We start from the raw sequence: 8110 nt of genomic DNA on the forward strand, positions 1-8110 counted from the left end.
TTCCGTTGCCGGGATTTGAACCCGGGTCTCTCGGGTGAGAGCCGAGTATCCTGACCAACTAGACTACAACGGAAATTGAGAATCAAAAACAAACTTAACTATGAATTATTTGTTACGTTTATAGTACAACCATGAGAAGGATGAAGATCGAATCTCCGATTTACATTCATGATCAAATTTTTATCGAGTAAGCTCACTTTTACCAAATTTTATTATTGGTTATTTCTTAAGATAGTATACACTATACTTTCTAATGAAACAATATAACCGTTCACTATAATTAATCTATTCAATTTCGTAAGAATGAGCTAAAGGTAGAGAGTGTGAAGATGATTAAAAGTGTAGGTTCAATTACATGCTTAATCCCAAAATTTTTAAGTTTGAGTAAGACATGCCTTTAAAATTTTAAAAGTATGTAATAGGTTTTTGAATTTTCAATTTTGTATTTAAAAGATAACCAAAACTTGAAAATATTTAATAAGTCCATAAACTTTTAGATTTGCATTTAATAGGTTTATCCAATAGATTTGTGATAAATTCAGAGTTTTTTAAAATTAGAAAAAAAGTGTATGATTTTTGTCTTTGATATTTGATATTGATAACATTTTGGTTCTTGAGTTTTACGAATTCGATATTTTAATCCTAATTATTTGGAAAAATGTTTATCTAGCACCTGTTGTTGTTAGCTTTTCATTACTGTGGCCCACGGAAACTGACATGGCATTTTTTTTTTACTATTTGTGAACTTTTCAAAATAAAAAGTATTTTTTTCACGCTCTATTCTTTTTACAACTTATTCCTCCTTCGTGGGATTTTTGTACGATGAGACCAAAATGAAAGAAAAGGCCAATTATTTAGAAAATTAGTTTTTCGACCTCCTACTTACATCATCATATTGTGAAATTACCATAAAAACATGCTATGCACACGTTGTGACTCATGACGCTCGCTTCTCACTACTCACTCTCGTTCATCTTGATACTCAATTTTGCTCTTGCTAATTTGACACTTGCACTTTTTTTGCTCACTCTTATTACTTGTTCTCGATTCTCGCACTGTATATTTTAAATTTGAACAAATATATAACCTTTCATTTTTCTTTCTTGTTTTCTAATCTTTAACTCTCTATATAATGGAGTGAGAATTGAGAACGAGTAATGAGAGCAAAAGTGAGAGCAAAGTGTAGAGTCATCAAAAGTGATAGAGAGAGTTACTATCGAGATGAGCGAGACTGACTAGTATGAATGGAGCGTCGGGTCACCAGGCTTGCTTCAAAGGGTTATTATGGTAATTTTACCATGCGATGATATAGAAGAAGGCTAAAAAAGTTAGGGTTGACAAGAAAAATAGTAAAATTTAAAGTTTCATTTGAAAAAATGGTAAAAAAATTTCAAAATTGTAAAAATAGCAAAACAGACTTATATAATAGAAAACACCAATTTGTAAATGATAAAATTATCCTAAAAACAACCAAATTAAGTAAAACGAGAATGCAAAGATACACTGCTCAAAAAACAACTCTAAGAGTACAAATACACTCTATCTAAATATTCTAGCACCACAAATACACTCTATCTAAACATTCTAGAAGCAAAATTAAATATAACCCAATATGGTCCTTAACGCTTCCAGCTGCCTATAGAACGCATGTATGTGAGAGAAGTTGACGACCAGGCGATAGGGGTCATTCCAACCTTATGGATGTGCACAACCATGGACTTCCTACAAGATGAGAAAGAGTAGAGTTGATTGTACCAGTGAAATTTCTATTGGAAAGTGAGTATTTGAAGGAATTACAACCTTAGAACGATATGACTATTGGAAATAGAATTGTATTTGACATCAAACCGATTGTAGAGAGTTTCATCATCTTCATTTCATGTGACCAGTTTACTCATAGGATCTTGAAAGCCAACTTTAAACACTATCAATCCCATAATGCCATTGTTGAAAACAATGTTCAAAGTAAAAACAAAAGCAGGAAACATGTGTGCAAGTGACCAAGGCAGCGACCTGGCGAGGATGGTTGTCAAAAGCTAGTCAAGACGATAAAATTCATGAAAGGGTTGTTGAATCAACTATCGCAAACATGAAATTGAGAATGAGAGAGAGCTTTTGGGGGGCTGCTAAGTGAAGAAGATGAAGAAGATGAGATTTAGAGTTTTTCTTATTTTATTTTATAGATTGTTGAATAATCTCTTATCAAACTTAATTCAAAATTTTCAAATCTTTTATTAAATAAATTTAAATGAATTATTCTTTATATCAATTTTGGCTCCAAAAAATAAAACTAAAGGGAAACATAACCTAGAACACGGAATCTTTAAACTCATAACTTTACACAACAATTACACTATATATGTAAATGTAAAACAATGAAAAAAAATACTTAGATACAGTTGAATCTGTAGCAAACATTTAAACAAATCGAAAGTTAGTTAGATAAAATTAAATTTGATAATAAAAGATAAATTCAAATATAATTTGAGAGAAAAATCAAGAAGTTTTTATTTATTGTGATTAATTTGAAAAGTAGGTAGATAAAATTTAATTTGATAATAAAATATAAATTCAAATATAACTCGGAGAGAGAAAAATCAAGAAGGGAGCTCGTTTATTTTTTTAATTGGTTATGTTATAATTTAATAATTGAAGCTTCAACAATTATACTGTATTCATAATTTAATTCTCATTTAAGCTTCAATAATTACGTTGTATTTATAACTCCATTAACCACAAAACCTACCAAACCCATAAAGGAAAAAACAGTAAGAAGCCAAACTCATTGTAGAGTAATAGCAAAAACAAGAAGCTTGCAAAAGTGAATGCATATTTGTTTGTCAAAAAAACATATTTTTGTGGAGATACTAATAAAAAAAAATTTTATATAAAAAATTTTAAAACGATATAATAATATGATAAGATAATAACTGATAAAACATGAAAAAAATTTAAAATTTGAAAAAATTGAATGAAATATACACTTTATTTGATGAGAATATTTATAAAATAATGAATAAAAACTCAGTTAGAATTACATATGTTAATAAGAATTTAAACTAATAAAAAAAATTAATAAGATAATGTAAAATTTGAAGATTTACTATAAATTAAAATTTAAATAGAGATATAAAAATCAGAGATTGATTCATTTTGAATGATTCGAAAAGTGGATATACAAACCAAATATGGAAAAGAAACTGTCAATTCTGAAGGGATCGAATCTCTCAGCGAAAGTGGATGATTGTTTTGCTTCGATTTTGTTTTAAAATTAAAATATAGAAAAGAAGAAACATACATCAATGTGTAGATAAGCATGAAATTAAAGGAAAGAAATAACCCATACATTTGAAGACACTCTCCAAATCTTCTCTTGGTCTTTAGAAAAACTTTGCAAGGCATCTCCCTAAAACAAACTTTGGAAACTACCATCAGATCTTCCTTACTATTCTCTTGGGAAGGACCGATTTATGGGAACCGACTTTTGGAAGAGAGAGAATCTTGTTGTTGATGAGAGTTTTTCTACAAAGAACTCTTTCTCTAGGAAAAAAAAAACTTGAGAGAGATCATGAGATGATGAATGGAGATAGGAGGAGGTGATAGATGGATATGAGTTGAAGAGGTTTTTCTCTACAATAACCAACTCCATATAAGAAAAAAAGCTTCCCTTCCCAAAAGGCCACTCACTTCCTATTTATTTAATTAAAATGAAATGAAATTCAGTTAATTAAAATAATAAATAATCAAATTAATTAATTGATTTTAAATTGAATATTTCATATTTAAATAAATGTAGATTAAATCATATTCGAATGTACATCTCTCTTGACCTATGGTTTTAATATGAATCGCATTCATATTTATTAACCTATAGTTTTAATATGAATTCTATTCTTATTTGAATCATATTCGAATAATATTTTATTCTATTTTTTTGTTACATTAATCACAAACCAATAAATTAAGTTCCATGTTTATCTCATAACTTAAAGGAAATCGAACATGAAGATTTCCATGAGTAGCGGAATGATCGTTCCAAACTTCATTTGTATTTGAACAACAACAATTACAATAAAAAATGGAAACATACATGCTATGCACAAAACGAAATTACAACATGCTTTTCTAACGATCAAGGGATATAATTTACATATCTTTGAAGACTCATCTTCAACACCCTTGATCACGAACGCTCGAACAACCAGCAAGACTGCAACACACGAAGGCTCGTACACCACGACCGCAAAACTGAATGATCACAACAAACTCCAAGAACACAAACACCACGAACGACCTCCAAAAATCTCGACTATGTCGAGTTGAGTACGACACCGCCACAATGGCTACCTTAGTATTCTCAGTGTGAGAATCTAGAAGTGTGGACTCTGTGTGGACTTGGTTACAGGAAGAGACCGGAGGAATAATCGTGTAAACGATTGAGCAAGTGGGAGATGATAACATCTATCATATAGACAATGCCCAATCGTTTAGAATAAGCTCCGTGATCGTTTAGAAAAAGCTTCATGATCGTTTAGCTAAAGGCCAGCTGAGTAAACTATCGTATAGTGTCACTCCACAATCGTCTAGTCTATCTTTAGCTGTCGTTTAGTAAATCGTATTTACTTGACAACCACCATGAATAATTTTCGAAAATAGAAATTCTCAATCATCAACTACTAAATTTAGGAAAATATTTTTTTCTTTTATCTCACGGTTATCATGAAACCACCAATAACCTCCCACTCAATTGGTTATTAGAGTAAAAGAGATAATTATCCAATAATTAATATTATTATAAATATATATGATAACCAACTTACCATAGTATATTTATAACCTATAGGTTTAATATTTCATCTCATGAAACATATAAACCATATCTCTTTTTCTATTTCATGGTCCTTAATGTAAATCTTATTTACATTAATCCTCCACTTGATGTATCTCATACATCATACCGATCATATAATATATAATCAAATTTTCTCTTGTCAATCTGAACATTTCAAATCAACACCAAGAATTGATTCTCAACTTGAATCTATTGAGCTACCAAGGGGACCTTATGGACCTGTAGCTCGAAGCTCCGACGGTACGTGAATAACTGACTAAACTCTTTAGTCACGTGATCCACCATTTGTTAACTACTAGTCACTCCACTAAAGACCGATAGTTGAACTCTCTCCTAACTACAGATATATTATGTATCCATATCAACCAATCAACAATGTGATAACCCTTCACAGATCGCTCGTAAGTACAGCTGGGCTAATAACTTTTATGCCCCTGTAGTTACTTTTAACTCCTTAAGTACCACTGATACTTCTAATGAATATAAGTCATAGTCCTACTATGACCGAGTTCTCTCTTCCAAAGAGAAGCTGTGGCCACTATGTTCAAGCCTCGGAATCAGCCATTAAAGGAGCAATCTATCTACTTACCTATGCTTTTGGGAAGGAGTGAATTCCATCTTGTGTAACTGAGTTCCCAGCTCCCAAATCAGACAAGTCCCCAAAAAGTTAGGCATGTTGAGTTGGCAATCTGGCCACTCTTACCCATACTAATCAAAGGTCTGCCTTCAAAAGCAGGAGTTCCCAAAACACTCAGGATTGAGGTCATGTCACCTATGGTTGTTAAGGTGAGATGTAACTCTCCAGTATCAACGACGTTATATATAGAGATGAATCATCTCGTGGTCTAGTTTTATACAAACTCTTTGTATAGGACACCCCTGCTCGCATGTCTCTATATGAATAGTCAGGATCTACCATCTGTAGTAGTTCACAACACTTGCAAACCTCTACAAAGCGGGTCGTATCCGTAGTGTCACAAGGATCAGGTATCCCTCTAAACTACAGACCTATTTAAGTTATCACTTAAGGCATGATCCACTTGTATATCTCATATACATGCTTAAGTTTACATACAATAACCATGGAGCTTTGTTTATTGGATATGAGTAAATGCCAAATAAAAGAACTCTTATTTTATACATAACAATGTGTATATATTACAAACTACGAGACTCCGGGAGAATTAGGGCACCAATCCCAACAATCTCCCACTTGTCCTAATGCCTCGGAAGACTAATGTACAATACAAGATAAATACATATACAATATATAATAAACTAGGGCATACCCCACTATCATTTCCCACTTGCCCTAGACAAGATGCCGCATGTCTCGCAAACCCAGACTTTCCAGGTGATCTTTGAATACTTTAGTTGTGAGAGCCTTTGTAAAGAGATCAACAACATTGTGCTTCGACGCGATTTTCGTGACTATCACATCACCGCGATGCATAATCTCCCTGATTAAGTGGTATTTTCGTTCTTTATGCTTGCCTCGACGATGACTCCTAGGGAGTGATCGGAAAATCCATATTTAGAACAACTTCCAAATCTGTAAGGAATTTCCTCAGTCAAACAACCTCCTTAGCTGCTTCACAAGTGGCTACGTATTCGGCTTCCATAGTGGTCCGCGATGTATCCTTGCTTGATGCTTCGCCACACTATAACCCCTCCATTCAAAGTGAACACTGACCCTGATGTCAATTTACGATAATCTTTATCGGTCTAAAAGTTAAAGTCTGTGTATCTTATAAGGATCAGATTCTTATCTCATACACGAGCATGTAATCTCTCGTTCTCCAAAAATACTTGAGGATCGTCTTGAGGACCGTTCAATGATCAAATTCTGGATTGGACTGATAACGACTGATAATCCCTACTGCATAGCAAATGTCGAGTCGTGTACACAACATTGCATGCATTAAGCTTCCTACAGCTGAAGCATAGGGAATCCGTCTTATTTCCTCAACCTCTTGAGGTGTCTTAGGACATTGATCGTTAGACAAAATGATTCCATGCCTGAAGGGTAACAAACCCCTTTTGGAATCTTGCATCCTGTACTTGATCAATATTTGATCGATGTATGATGCTTGAGATAAGGCTAACCTCTTGTTCTTACAATCCCGAATGATTTGAATTCCTAGAACATACTGTGCCTCACCCAAATCTTTCATTTGGAACTGGGCAGCTAGCCACTTTTTATTGTCAGTCAGAAATCCTACATCATTCCCAATGAGTAGAATATCATCCATATATAGTACCAGGAAAGCTACTGAGCTGTTGATGATCTTCTTTTAAACACAAGGCTCATCAACGTTCTGATAAAAGCTGACTTGACCGCAATGTCAAATCTAATGTTCCATGATCTAAGTGCTTGTTTCAGCCCATTAATGGACCTATTAAGCTTGCAAACTCTTTGCTCTTGATCTGGAACTACGAACCCCTCTGGTTGAGTCATGTAGATGGTCTCCTCAAGATTACCATTAAGAAAGGCATTCTTGACATCCGTTTGCCATAACTCATAATCATAAAATGTGGCTATGGACAAGAGTATCCTGATAGACTTGAGCATGACAACTGGTGAGAAAGTTTCCTCATAGGCAACTCTCTCAACGTGGGTATAACCCTTTGCCATGAGTCTAGCTGAGAAAGTTTCCTCATAGGCAACTCCCTCAACGTGGGTATAACCCTTTGCCATGAGTCTAGCCTTAAAGGTTTGCACCTTTCTTTCTACACATCTCTTTCGCTTATAGATCCACTTACACCATATAGGTCTTAACCCATTAGACGGATCCATAAGCTTCTAGAAGTTATTGAAGTACATAGACTCCATCTCTTGGTTTATAGCCTTAATCCATTCATCTTCGTCAACATCCTCCATTGCTTTCTTAAAAGACAATGGATCCTCGACCCCATCATTAGAAATGACGTTCTGGGCTTCAGTTAAACCCATGTAGTGATTCGATGGGTTCATAACTCTCCTACTACGTCGAGGCAGTCTCAACTCTTGAGCTAGTTTACTAGATGCACTGACCTCAACAACTCTTGTTGATCTGTCAGTCTATCCAACAGCTCTTGTTGAACCCTCAGTAGTCTCAATGTCACTAGAAATCTCACGTAAAACAAGCTTACTTCGTGGTTTATGATCCCTAATGTGGTCTTCTTCCAAGAAGATAGCATTTATAGAAACAAACATTTTGTTCTCACTCAGATCATAGAAGTATCCACCCCTCGTTTCCTTGGGGTAGCTTACAAAGA

General features: G+C 33.9%; 1 non-coding gene across 1 annotated transcript; it reads right to left on the minus strand.

Annotated features, from left to right (window-relative positions):
• TRNAE-CUC (transfer RNA glutamic acid (anticodon CUC)) lies at window positions 1-73 on the minus strand. Its single transcript has one exon. It is a non-coding gene; the product is annotated as a tRNA-Glu (tRNA).
• Window positions 74-8110: the final 8037 nt, after the last annotated feature.

This window comes from Benincasa hispida, chromosome 10 (genome assembly GCF_027475165.1).
Source record: "Benincasa hispida cultivar pf3 chromosome 10, pf3_genome.v1.1, whole genome shotgun sequence".
Classification (NCBI taxonomy): Eukaryota; Viridiplantae; Streptophyta; class Magnoliopsida; order Cucurbitales; family Cucurbitaceae; genus Benincasa; species Benincasa hispida.